The following is a 14,740-nucleotide window of genomic DNA, read 5'->3' on the forward strand; positions in this document are numbered from 1 at the left end:
TTAGAAGGGGTCTATTCAGATGAGGGACTTTGAAGTTAAAGCTTATTACATTTCCTGAAAATCTGCCTATGCTCTGGAAAATGAAGCTCTAGTCTCTTCCTGCGTGGAGAGAGTAAGCATGTATAGCAGGTGAGCATCAGTCTGGTGCTCTGTGTAGAAGGGCTGATGTTGCGGGTGACAGTCTTCTTATATAGCCTTTAACTTAGCTCCCATTTGCTCCATCTGGGGCCTCACCTCTGCCTCTCAACCCTCCAAATGCTCAGCTTCCCACTGGTTCTGCCGTGACAATGCATTCTCTTCGTCGAGCCTTTCTCTCTGTAAGCAGTATAAATCATGGCCGCTCTGCCTGCTCGTCAGCTATCACAGCTCCATCTACTCTCTGACTGTTCTAAATCTCACATGCACCCTGGATGCTTCAGCAAGTGATACGTTGCGCTAATAGGACTTTTGATTCTAGGCTGAGCAAGCAGAGTTGTTTATAACTTAGTCTTTGGAGTCAGCATTTTTGTTCTACTATGAATAGACATAATGAATTAGGTGAGTGCATGTGAACTAGAGAAAGAAGATAGTGATGTGTATGTAGTCTCCCAAATACTGAGCCCCTTCCCATTGCAAAGTAAATTAAAAACAAAAACTTGTATTTACTAATGTTATGTCTTCCTTTCTCTTATTTTTACGGATTCATGCTCTTCTTTTTCTTTTTTAAATCATTTTAGAGAGGCTCTGGAAGAAAAGGAAAGTATCTCTACCTGGACTCTAAAAATTTTTCTCCTGTGAGTCCAGATAGTTTTCTAAATTTCCAAAGCCATGTTTTCTTCTTCATTCTGGTCACAAAAGAATTTGTGCTAAATGCTATTTGGACTCAGTCTTTCCCAATAGGAATTTCTGCTTGAAAATCTAAGAAGTCCTTATGGGATGTAGGCTGGTTCTCAGCTCTTCCAAGAGGCTCTCACTCAGTAATCAGATATATCCTTCCATGGCCAGGTCTATGTTACTCCTCTGCTCACTCTCCTTGGTGCTTTGTCCTCTTACTGTATCTACAACAAATTGCCTACAGTTCATACAGACTGGTCTTGAGCTTAAGATGGAAATAGAGACCTCTACATCTTAGGATTGGGAGCCTGACCCTTACAGAAAACCAGAAGATCAGTGTCTACTAAAAAATTAGTCATTAGTTAGATTTTTAGCTTTTGGTAGGCACAACACTGAGAAGAAAGGGGAAAGTAATTTAAAAGCTCAGAAGCTATTCTGGATGGTCTCTGAAAGGTTCTTTAGATTTTTCACTGATAATTGAAAAGAAGTGATATTTATTCTTTATGTTTACTGTAACACTGGTTTTATTTCTTGGCCACTGTGAAAAGTGTCATAAACATACTTCTAATAATCTGTGAGGGCTTATCCAATTGTTTACTTATTTAGAATTTGTTTTCAAGTTATTACTAGTCTACAAGGTAGACCAAATAGCAGGAAGTTCTATCTCATCAACCCAAATATCACCTTGGATCAAATGCATGTATAAAATGTATAATATTCACCCTAATGTGTACATTTGGTTTTTCAGGAACTTTAAAAAAAACTAATAATAAGAATTCCAACTCTCTATGGATTCCTCCTTGTTCAGAAACAGTGGTATAAAATTTACTTTGGTGTAAAATCTGAGCATGGCCTTACCATCTCTGATGAATTTTAACAACACCCATTTTTTATAGAATTGTTACTTGAATAAAAGTAACACAAATAATGTTCATAATTATAAAACCGCCTTGATTGATTCATTAAAAAAAACATTTCATGCTAGACATTGTGTTGTAATTTTCGTAAGATCAGGAACTTCATCTGTTTTGTCCACCATTGTATTTGCAGCATGGTGAAGAGTACCAAGCCCAGACAAGGCCCTCGATACATAAAAGGTGTTGTTGAATAGGTAATTGAATACATAATAACTAATTGGGGGGGACATAAGCAAATATAGTAACCTGTAGGAGAAACCAAATAGAAGTCTATCTACTACATTAATTCATTATTGCTGGTATAACAAATTACCACAAATTCAGTGGCTTAAAACAATACAAATTTGTTGCCTTAACAGTTCTAGAGCTCAGAAGTCCTAAAATCTGGGTGTTGGCAGGGATTCTTTCTGGAGGCTCTAGGCAAGAAGGGTTCCTTGCCTTTTTCAGCCTCTAGAGGCCACCCACATTCTTTGCTTGTGGCCCCTTCCTTCATCTTCAAAGCCAGCAGAGTGACATCTTCAAATCTCTTCTCCCTCCCCCTCTTCCACTTTTTTCTCTGATTGCACTGTTCCCCCTCCTTCTCCCACTTTGACACTCCTGCTTCTTTATTATGTTGACCTCTTGTGTTTACACTGAGCATACTAGATAATTCAGGATAGTCTTCCTATCTCAAAAATTTTGACTTAATTACATCTGCAAAGGCCCATTTCACCATGTAAGGTAACATATTTCAAAGGTCCCAGGATTAGGGTGTGGGCACTGGATGCAGGGGGGTGGGGGGCACTTCATTCTGCTTACCATACCTAGGGTATAATGTGCCACAGGAGAAGGGAGCTTCATTTCAATCTGGGGAGACAGGAAAAGGTTTATAGAGAAGGTTCTTGTTGACCAAACTCTAGGAACATGAGCATATAAAAAAGAAAGACTTTTATTGGCACAGGAAACATGTGTATAAATAAGACAGGAAACAGCAGATCTTATCTGATGACTCCAAGAGGCTTGTTAAGATTTGAATGTGGAACAAGAAAGATAAATTGGGGAGCATGTGCTGAACAATAAAAATTCTGAAAAAAACTGTGGTGACCATTTCATGGAGAGTCTTGTAGGATTTGCTAAGGAGTTTGGACTTTATATTATAGGCAAGTTTGACCAATGAAGAATTTTAAGCAGCCCAAAATATATCAATGTTTTCTCTTTGTACTTGGGCTAAAGTGTAATATCCTTAACATGGTGCCATATTCGTCCCCTTTGGAGGTCTGTTAAAGCCTATAAACCTCTTCTCAGGATAATATATTTTTTTAGATTTAATTTTTTTGAGAGAGAGAGCAACAAAGAGAGAGAGCACAACCAGGGAGAGGGGCCGAGGAAGAGGGAGAGGCAGACTCCCTGCTGAGCACAGAGACAGGGCTCTCTCCCAAGACCCTGGGATCATGACATGAGCTGAAGGCAGACACTTAACCGACTGAGCCACCCAGATGCCCCTCAGAATAATATTTTTAAATGCATAAGGTACATAGGGTTACAAGTTTTGTTGAAATAAAAAGTTCTACTGATCAGCCCCTTGGGCTTCCATTACAATACAGTATCATTCAGTAATTTTCCTCTACACTCTGTACATATTCTATAGTTATTTATGTTATTATTTACATAATGCCTCTCTCCCTGACCAGTCAATAATTTCCATGAGTACAGAAGCTATTATATCTATTCCCAATGTCTATCTCAGCATCTGGCACATAATAGACATTGAATTTATTTATTTATTTATTTACTTACTTACTTATTTATTTACACTGAATTTTTTTAAAAGATTTATTTATTTATTAGAGATAGAGCATGCATGTGTGCACACGCCGGTGGGGGGAGGGGTAGAGGGAGAGAATCTTCAAGCAGACTCCCCATGGAACATGGAACCTGAGGCCGGGCCCGATCCCACAACCCATGAGATCATGACCTAAGCCAAACCCAGAGTCAGACGTTCAACTGACTGAGCCACTCAGGGACCCTGACACTGAATTTTTAAATAAATTTTTTATTTTAAAAGTTCTAGATTTACAGAAAAAATTGTGAAGATAGTTACCATATGCCCAATAGACAGTTTCTCCTATTATTAATATCTTACATTTGTATGGTTCATTTGTCACAATAAATGAATAAATATTGATACATCATTATTAACTAAAGCCCATACTTTATTCAGATTTTCCATTTTTATGTAACGCTATTTTTCTTTTCCAAGATCCCATCCATTATATCACATTACATTCAGTCATCATTTCTCCTTAGTCTCCTCTTAGCAGTGACTATTTCTCAGGCTTACCTTACAATGGATAACCTTGAGAGTTTTGAGGCGTACTGGTCAAATATTTTGTATAATATCTCTCACTGGGATTTGTCTGATGTTTTTCCCATGATTAAACTGGGGTTATGGGTTTGGGGCAGGAATACCACAAAAGTGAAGTGTCATTTTTATCACATCATTTCAAGGGTGCATACATGATTTATCATTACTGATGTTAACCTTGATCACCTGATTAAGGCAGTTTTGTATGTTTCTCCACTGTAAAGTTATTCTTTTTTTTTACCCTTCACATACTATATTTTTGGAAGGAAGTCACTAGCATAGCCCACACTAAAGAATAGGCATTTATGCTCTACCTCTTTGAAGTTGGAATCTCTACACAAATTACATAGATTTTTTTTTCCTGCGTGAGAAACTTGTCTATTCTCATCTGGTTTTTTATTTATTCAATCATTTATATCAGTAGTAATTCGTGGTAATTTATTTTATATTTTGTCTTATAATCTAATACTACTTTATTTATCTTTTTGTTCAAATTGTTTCAGCTTTGGTCACTGGGAGCTTTTAGTTGGTTCCTGTGTCCCTCCTTACTCTCTGGCATGAGAAGATGCTTGAAGTTCATCATCTTTATTTCCTGCCCTAGCCCTAGAATTAGCTATTTTCCAAGGAGCCCTGCTTCTTTTTACAGGAGAATCAAGTTAGAAACCAAGATCTGGGCACTAGGTATGCTCATTCCTACCAGGGGATTGTTTGCTTCTAGGCCTTCTCAGCTGAAAGAGCAGGAAGTACATTTGTGTACTAACCCATTTTTACACACATTTCCATAAATATTTCTATTTGTGACCATATGCATATGGAGCTAAACATGAGTTCATAGTCATATCTCCAACTCTGATCGCTTGACATAGACTCATTCTAACCTCCTCCCACCCTTGTCTTCTGTAACTTCCCACTGCAACAGTGAGAAACCCAGCTTACTCCATCTGCCGTCCAGTTACTTAGCTATTCAATTCCATCATACATGTATAGTGGTTTCAGAATTGTTAATCCATACACCCATGGGAAACAACTTCATTAACTAGATTACAGTGCTTATATATAGTTCCTTTCACCTTTAATCTTTTCCAAATCATTTCCAATCATTTCCAAAATGATTGTCAGCTCCTTTTCCCTTCACAGATTCTAATCATTTCCAAAATGATTGCCGGCTCCTTTTCCCTTCACCTGCTTCAGTGAGGTTGTTTCATATTCGTAATACAGTTAGATTCTTTTTTTTTTAAGATTTTGTTTATTTATTTATTTATTTATTTATTTGAGGGGGAAGGGGGAAAAACAGAGGAAGAGGGACAAGCAGACTCTGCACTGAGCATGGAGCCTGACTCGGGGTTCCACCCCATGACCTTGAGATCATGACCTGAGCTGAAATCAAGAGTTGGATGCTCAACTGACATTGCTGTAATACAGTTAGATTTTTTTGCCACAGTCTACATTCACCCTAAGATCTCCCTGACCTCCTAAATTATTTTAGAATTTGCGTCCATTAAAAGTTACTCACTATAAAGTTCTATGGGTTTTGATAAATGCATAATGTCATGTGTCTACCATTATGTTATCATACAAAATGGTTTCACCATTCTAAAATATCTTCTGTGCTTTGCCTATTACTCTTCCTTCTTCCCAAGTTTTGAATTCCCAACAAACACTATTTATCATCTCTGTAGTTTTGCCTTTTCCAGAACACCATATAAATGAAATAATTTAATATGTAAACTTTTTAGAGTAGCTTTCTTTCACTTAGCAAACACATCAAGATTCCTCCATGTCTTTGCAAGGTTTGAAAACTTATTCCTTTTTATCTCTGAATACTATTCCATTGTACGGATATACCACAGTTTATTTATCCATTCACCTGTTGAGAGACATCTTGGTTTCTTCCAGTTTTTGCTAATCATGAATAAAGCCGCCATAAACATTCTGGCACAGGTTTTTATGTTGACATAAAATTTCAAATCAGCTGGGTAAATACCTAATTGCATAATTTGTGGATTATGTGATAAGACTGTATTTAGCTTTGTAAGAAACTGCTGAACTGTCTTCCAAAGTGTCTGTCCTTCTGTGCATTTTTCAATGAATTATGAGGAAGTCATTCTGGTGGCAGTGTGCAGATGTTAATATAATTAAAAGCTGGAGGTTAAATTTAGTCAAGAGACTGCTGCAGTGGTTCTGGCCAGAGATAATGAATATCTGGAAAAAGAGCAACTGAACAGAATAGAGAGCCCAGAAATGGACCTTCAACCCAATGGTCAACTAATCTTCAACATAGCAAGAAAGAATGTCCGATGGAAAAAAGACAGTCTCTTCAACAAATGGTATTGGGAAAATTGAACAACCACATGCAGAAGAAAGAAACTGGACCATTTCCTTACACCACACACAAAAATAGACTCAAAATGGATGAAAGACCTCAATGTGAGACAGGAGTCCATCAACATCCTAAAGGAGAACACAGGCAGCAACATTTTCGACCTCAGCCGCAGCAACTTCTTCCTAGAAACATCACCAAAGGCAAGGGAAGCAAGGGCAAAAATGAACTATTGGGATTTCATCAAGATAAAAAGCTTTTGCACAGCAAAAGAACAGTCAACAAAACCAAAAGACAACCGACAGAATGGGAGAAGATATTTGCAAATGACATATCAGATAAAGGGCTAGTATCCAAAATCTATAAAGAACTTATCAAACTCAATACCCAAAGAACAAGTAAGCCAATCAAGAAATGGGCAGAAGACATGAACAGACATTTCTCCAAAGAAGACATCCAAATGGCCAACAGAAACATGAAAAAGTGCTCAACATCTCTCGGCATCAGGGAAATCCAAATCAAAACCTCAATGAGATACCACCTCACACCAGTCAGAATGGCTAAAATTAACAAGTCAGGAAATGACAGATGTTGGCGGGGATGCAGAGAAAGGGGAACCCTCCTACACTGTTGGTGGGAAAGCAAGCTGGTGCAACCACTCTGGAAAACAGTATGGAGGTTCCTCAAAAAGTTGAAAATAGAGCTACTGTACGACCCAGCAATTGCACTACTGGGTATTTACCCCAAAGGTACAAAAGTAGGGATCCGAAGAGGCACGTGCACCCCGATGTTTATAGCAGCAATGTCCACAATAGCCAAACTGTGGAAAGAGCTAAGATGTCCATTGACAGATGAATGGATAAAGAAGATGTGGTATATACATACAATGGAGTATTATGCAGCCATCAAAAGGAATGAGATCTTGCCATTTGCAACGATGTGGATGGAACTGGAGGGTGTTATGCTGAGTGAAATAAGTCAATCAGAGAACAACATGTATCATATGACCTCACTGATATGAGGAATTCTTAATCTCAGGAAACAAACTGAGGGTTGCTGGAGTGGGGGTGGGGGGGTGGGAGGGATGGAGTGGCTGGGTGATAGACATTGGGGAGGGTCTCTGTGCTATGGTGAGCACTGTGAATTGTGCACTGCTGAATCACAGATCTGTACCTCTGAAACAAATAATGCAATATATGTTAAGAAAAAAAAAAGAAGAAGAAGAAGATAGCAGGAGGGGAAGAATGAAGGGGGATAAATCAGAGGGGGAGACGAACCATGAGAGATGATGGACTCTGAGAAACAAACTGAGGGTTCTAGAGGGGAGGGGGGTGGGGGGATGGGTTAGCCTGGTGACGGGTATTCAAGGGGACACGTTCTGCATGGAGCACTGGGTGTTATGCACAAACAATGAATCATGGAACAGTACATCACAAACTAATGATGTAATGTATGATGATTAACATAAGAATAAAAATTTTTTTTAAAAAAGAGCAGCTGAGAGGATAGAGGGCAGTGTCATGGCCTTGCAGAGTTAAAGATATAGAGTCCACAGAGATCTGGCCACTAACTAGATATGGGATATTGATATGTGGGAGCTCCTAGGTGTCTAGTTCAGGCAACTTAGTAAACGGAAATAGAGAAGAGGGGCCCTTTGGGAGGGTTGGAGATTTTGGAACATTGTGATTACATGAGTCTGGAGTGTCTGTGGGACTTACCAGGGGAAATGTCTAGGACACAGTTGTACGCCTAAGTCCTGAGCTCAGAAATAAAACCTCTTTGTCAGGATAGAAAGAAATAAAATTTCTCACAGTTGTAAAGAGGCCTGTAGCAAATTCTAACTTAGTAAACTGTCAGCTTTGGTTTAAGAACCATCATTTCCATTAAATTTAAATTTTTGCATGCAATGTATTTGTCTGTTAAGTGACAGTGCCTTCTAAATGAAGATAGATATCTGCATCACCATCCTTGTATGCCTGGTTGCTAAATTATTCTACCTGCCAGCCTGGATAATTCAACCTCTATTTATCAACTATGTTCTGACTATTCCCTTAGATTACCAATATTTTGTGGTTTAGATCCAAGAAAGAGTTTGGAGACCATCTAGTTCAACCACTTATTCTCGAATATGAACCTAATTTGAACCTAATTAATTTCATTACTATCATCTTACTATGCTTCCTTGCTTCTTGTTTTTTTAAAAAATATCTGGGTTCTTTTAAAGAAAAACCAAGATTTATTGTGATTCACAGGAATAAGTTGTTCTAAACCCTGAGATGAAGGTAATGTTACATTTCTTTATTTTTCTAAATCTAGTAAAATCCAATTCCAATTCTCTGCCCACCAAAATTTGCAGTTCAGTTCCAGTGTCAGTGGCTTTTTGGGACTCTTACTCTCTGGGTCATATTAGGTCCTAGAAAATGGAAATAAGACTGCATCTCAGGTTTTGGGGATTACTGGTACCATCATGCTTTGCAGATGCCCTTGGGGGCTGGAAAAAGATGACAGCTCTTCAGTGGCTCTAGTCCTTTGTGGTAAGCTCAGTTACTAGAAACCTTAACCAAGGAAGAGAAGTTAGTTCACAGGACTCACAGGCTCTTCCTGCCTCTTCTGCATCTGGACATCTCAGACAGGTGCCCTCCAGAGGGCTCTTTACCAACCTCTCTCTTATCTCTTTTCCCTTCCTGGGAGATGCAAATCCACTGAAGTTAAATCACCCCCTTCTTTACCTTCAAAGTATAAACCTTTCCCCTCCAGACAATCTACCTTAATTATTTGGATAGACGTAGACCAGGAATTCTAATTTCTGTTGACCAGAACTTGAGAGCAAATGAGTAGACCTGGCCAGGTATAAGACTGACAAGTTAGGGACCATAAACCCTGCCTATAGGGTGCAGCACTATTCAACCATACTAAGTCTTATGGTTCAACAAGAGAAGCCAAGAAGACATGCTTTTAGGGGAATTCTCTCAAATTTCAAAAGTTAGTGGCTATTTTAAAATATTTCAAAATGCCCTTCAGATCAAAACAAAAAAGCCTATAATCAATAGGCAACAATTTTGGAAACTTTTACATAGATCTTCTAATGCACGTGTATGTTAAGGAAATACAAATTCTTTCTGGTAAATTCTACTTTCTAATCCTAGAATTAAAAAAAGAAGATAATTATTCTTAACTGGAGTTAAGGGAAATTCATCATAGCTCAGGAACAACAGTGGATGAGGAGGTGCAGAAAATAAGTCTTATTTTTTTCTAATGAGTCTTCAGCAGGAGGATTCATTTGAGAGTTAAATTTTCAACCTTGTTACATGCATTTTACAATGCTTCACATACATAACTTAATCTGGACATGTGAATAATAAATATCTGTGTTAGAACATAAGGCATTTGGATTAGCATTGAATCTTTGGTTTCTCTTCTACTGATTTTTCCCAGTGATTTGCCCAGTGAGTTCAATAACTATACCAATAGTTGATGGATTAGTAAAAATAAGGAAGTAGATGGTCCATTTACTATTTCCTGGTATTATAGCAAGATGATCCAATAATGCATTTTCTGTTTGAAACTATATAGCCCTTGATAATTATGTGTGTATGTGTGTTTATGTGCCTGTGTATGAAAATATTTGGTCATGACTATTTGTCTTGGTCTGTTCAGGCTACTATAACTAATTACCTTAGACTAGGTGGCTTATAAACAACAGAAATTTATTTCTCACAATTTTGGAGGCTGGGAAGTCCAAGGTCCAGTACTGGCAGATCCGGTGTCTGGTGAGAACCTGTTTCCTGGTTCATAGATGGCCACTTTCTCTTTGCGTCCTCAGGTAGTGAAAGGGAGTGAGGGAGCTCTCTGGGGCCTCTTTTAAGGGCACTAATCCATTCAGGAGGACTCCACCCTACAACATAACCACATTCCAAAGGTCCTACCCCCAAATGCTATCACCTTGGGGGTTAGGATTTCAACATATGAATTAGAGGTGGGCAGGGTACACAAACATTCAGTCCAAAGCACTATTGAACCATTTTATGAAAATCATTTGGAAGCATAGGCATAAATCCAATCACAGAACTCTTACAGCAAAGAGGTCTCTGCAAAATGAAGGTGCCTTTCTCATGGAAGTAAGAAAGAGTAATGGGGCCCTTCCTTCCAGTTTCAGTTTGGGAAAGCCTGACTTTTTACTTATTGAAATGAATTAGTAACTCTGTATCTTAAACTTCCAAAAAGTAAAAACTCACTCAAACTTACTGATTATAAAAAGACTCACTGCAAATCACTATGCACTTTTGTCTCCTTGAGATACAAAGAGCTCCATGCTTAGTATTCAATGTAATATGATTGTAAATGACAGCCAACCCTGGGAGGACCACCATATTTCATACTCAGAGGCCTCCTTAACTCCATGGTATGCACAGTGCATTCATTTCCTCATCATCTAATCAACTCTGTTAGCATTTTATCCCACTTCACCTCTGTGGCATTTTTTTCCCCCAAACCCTTCATCTTATTCTAATCATGAGAAAAATACCAGAAAACTCAAACTGGAGGACATCCTACAAAATGCAAAACCAGTATTCTTCGAAACTGTCAAGGTCATGAAAACCAAGGAAAAATGGAGAAACTGCCACAGACCAGAGGAAAGTAAGAAAATATAACAACTAAGTGCAATGTGATATCCTAGGTGGGATCCTGGAACAGAGAATGGACATTAGCGGGAACACTTGTGAAATTCAAATAAAATCTATAGCTTAGATAATAACAATGTATCACTGTTTTGACAAACATGCCATGGTTATGTGAGATGTTAATAGTAGAGAAAAACAGGCAAAAAGGTATGGGAACTCTCTATAATGTTTTTGAAATTTTTTGTAAATATGTAATCACTTCAAAATAAAAAAAATTATTTAAAAAATTTTTTTAATTGTGCTAAAGTTAACTCCCTAGGTATCCTGTCTAATTTAGCTTCTTCAGTCAAGCAACTTAGTAATGCGTTTTGGACATCAAACAAAGCTCCAGGTGAATACTTCTGTTTTCCATTACCTTGTGGCCCCTAGAGGGTCTGTCCTGAGTCAATATATCAGTCAGGAAGGAATCTTTTGATTGAAATTTCAGTTCAAATCAACAAACAAAAATGGGAATTTCTCAGTTTATAAAACTGTAAGTCTAGGGTTGTATTGGCTCTAGAAAAAAGGGAATATTATCAGTAGTTCTTCCTATTCTCTTAGCCCTGCTTTCTGTTCTGTGGCTTCATCCTGAAGCCCTTTATCATGATTTCTGCAACACTATACCCTCTGGATTCAGTTTCACCAGAAAAGAAACTATGCCCTTCTTTCCAATAGTTCCAGCAAAATTTAATTCCTCTTCATTGATCCTAATTGGATCATGTGCCCAACCACTAACAAATCATTGTAATTAGAGAATGCAATGTTTTGATTGTCAGACTTGAGCCACAAGTCCACACCTGAATTGAGGCTAGAGTTAACTCCCCTGGAAGCTCATGAGCTAACAGTTGTTTCTCAAAGGGAAAGGCAAGCATTGTGACAAGGAGCTGACTAAATGGATGTAGAATAGTAAAAAAGAACAAATATCTATTTTCCCTACGTGTATTTCCTTTAAACTAGTCTGCTTCTCCAGACTTCCATCCCTGGCTCATAACCAGTGCTTTTCTATAGAAAGGGAAGTAGCCCTGCTTCTTCTATGCTCTTCTCATGTCTACCTGTAACTGACTCACTATAACACCAAGATATAGTGTGGGTTTACCTGTCCTAGAAATGTTGATAAACCTTCCTTGACTCCAACCACATTTTTCTCTTCCCTTGTCTACTCTTTAATTCATTTGTGGTATTTGAAGTTGGTACTATAAGCAGTAATAGCCATTCCTATGTAGGTGTGGTTTTATAGCCCTACTACAAACCAACAACATGTTCCCTATTATGGGCATAGAAACTGTTGTGTTGTTGGGTTTGTTTGTTTGTTTTTTCCATTGTGGCTCCAGTCCTTCTCTAGAAAAACTTGAATTATTCCTCAATCTCGTTATCTGTCTGAGACCTGATCAAAGAAAAAAAGTCATAGTTTCCTATTGTTTTGTGTCAGGAAGGCTTTGATGTTTGATGGCTTTTCATCTTAGAGTGTTTTTTTCTGCCCAAAATTTTTGACTTTGGCTTACTTCAGCTCACTTGGGCCACTTGAGCAAACCATGATCACATATAACTCACAGATACCCAGACCAAGAGTTGGGGTTTGGGAGAAGCAAGCAAAATGGGCATTTCTATCACCTGGTGGATCATGTGTAGTAGTCAATGTCTTGTGTGTGTGTGTGTGTGTGTGTGTGTGTGTGTGTGTGTGTGTGTGCACATGCACATGCCTTGACCACATACTTTGAGCACTCACTGTTCCTTACACTCCAATGACTCTGACTGAAAACACCTGAAAGTGCCTTCCAGATGACTCTCTTCAACCACAGGAAGATGCTTGACTCACATTTGGGGTAAGCCAAAATTGCCAGGGAGGTAATGCTCTCTGGAATAGAGGCCTCAACAAATCACAGTAGTCGGTAGATAAATACCACTATTTTTTGCTCCTCAGGATCCTTCTATGAAGAAAATGCCTTAAGCCTCTGGGTGAGGACAGCAAATCCTCTCATCCCTGATGCCCAAGTAAAAGTTCATTGCTTCTGGGGGATAGTTGGAAACAAAACCTGTGTCTTTCTAGAGTGTGGAACATAGGCACAGATCCATTGCTGCTAGGGGAGGTATAGCAGCAAAAACCCTCTGCTCCTGTGGAAGAGGCAGAAAACATCTTGGGTGTAGGCTCCTCCACCATTAAGCAGAAGCTGGCTACTACAAGGATGGAGCAGAAAACCATCCCACCCAAAACCAACCACAGATACAAGGCAGAGCTTGGCAGCAACAGGGAAGGGAAGCAGGAATGCTGAAAAAGCACAACCCCCAAGGACAAGGTATAGAAGGCCTGCTTGATTCAGGTCAGGAAAAGAGAACCCTCTCCACATCTGCTGTGATACTAGCAGTGAGTGACAAGCCAAAACAGTCAACCACATGCAAGAGCATGGACAGAGATCCCATCTTTAGCACAGGCAAAGGGGACTGCTAAAGCTGAAGATGGACCAAGAACGCAGAGAAAAACCTTCCAGCACACTAGGCTCTACTCTGAGTACAAAACAAGGGCAACTAAACTCTGGAAAATTTTGAAGCCTGTGGTGAAAAGAAGATGAGAATAGCAACTACAAAACCCAACCCCAGCTCAGCTCCTGACTAATTTGACTCAATCCCACATGCTAAGGGCCTGACAAAAAGGCAAGCAAATTTCTAGGTGTAGATATTATTTTACTCAATCTCTTCTATTATATACACAATACCTGGTAATTAATTAAAAAAAGAAAGAAAATTAAGAGATGAACAGCCAATTGAACCAGATTCAGAGATAACCCAAATATTGAAACCATCAGCCAAAAACATTGAAACAATTATAATTAATATGTTAAAGGATCTGATGGAATAGGTGATTAATTTTCATGAACATAGAAGGAATTCCAATAAAGAGATAAAAATTACTAAAAAATATATACTAATTGAAATGCTACAAATAAAAAACATAATATCAAAAATAGAGAATTCCTTTGACAGGCTTATCAGCAGGCTGGAAGAGCTAAGAAATCAGTAAATTTGAAGATATATAAATAGAAATTATTCAAAATGAAACACAAAGGGGGGAAAAGAGAATAATAATAATAATAAAGAACAGAATGTCCAAAAGCTGAGCACAATATTAAACTTTTAACATACATGAAAATGGAGTCCCAGAGAGAGGAAACAAAATGGAGCAGAAGAAATATGTGAAGAGACGTCTTCAAATTTTCCAAAATTAGTAATAAAAAACAGCAAATCATAGATCTAAGATGCCCAGAGAACCTCAAGCAGAGTGAACACCAATAAACACACAAATATTCATACCACCAATCAAATTGCTATAAAACAAAGACAGAGAGAAGATTTTGCAGGCAGCAAAAGCAAAAACAAACATTACATACAGAAGAACAAAGAATTATAGGAGACTACTCATTAGAAACTTTGCAAGTTAGAGGACAATGAATCAAGTGCTACAAGGAAAAATAAAAAAATTGCTGACCTGGAAATCTATACCCACTGAAAATACCTTTCAACAATGAGAGGTGAGCTGAAGGTATGTTTTCAAATAAGCAAAGGCTAAAAGAATTCACCATCAGCATATCTGTACAATAAGAAACATTACAGAAAGTTCTTCACATGCAAGGAAAATGATACCAGATGGAAATTTAGATCTACAAAAAATGAGAGAGAGAGAATGAGAGAG

This window comes from Zalophus californianus, chromosome 3 (genome assembly GCF_009762305.2).
Source record: "Zalophus californianus isolate mZalCal1 chromosome 3, mZalCal1.pri.v2, whole genome shotgun sequence".
Taxonomy (NCBI): Eukaryota; Metazoa; Chordata; class Mammalia; order Carnivora; family Otariidae; genus Zalophus; species Zalophus californianus.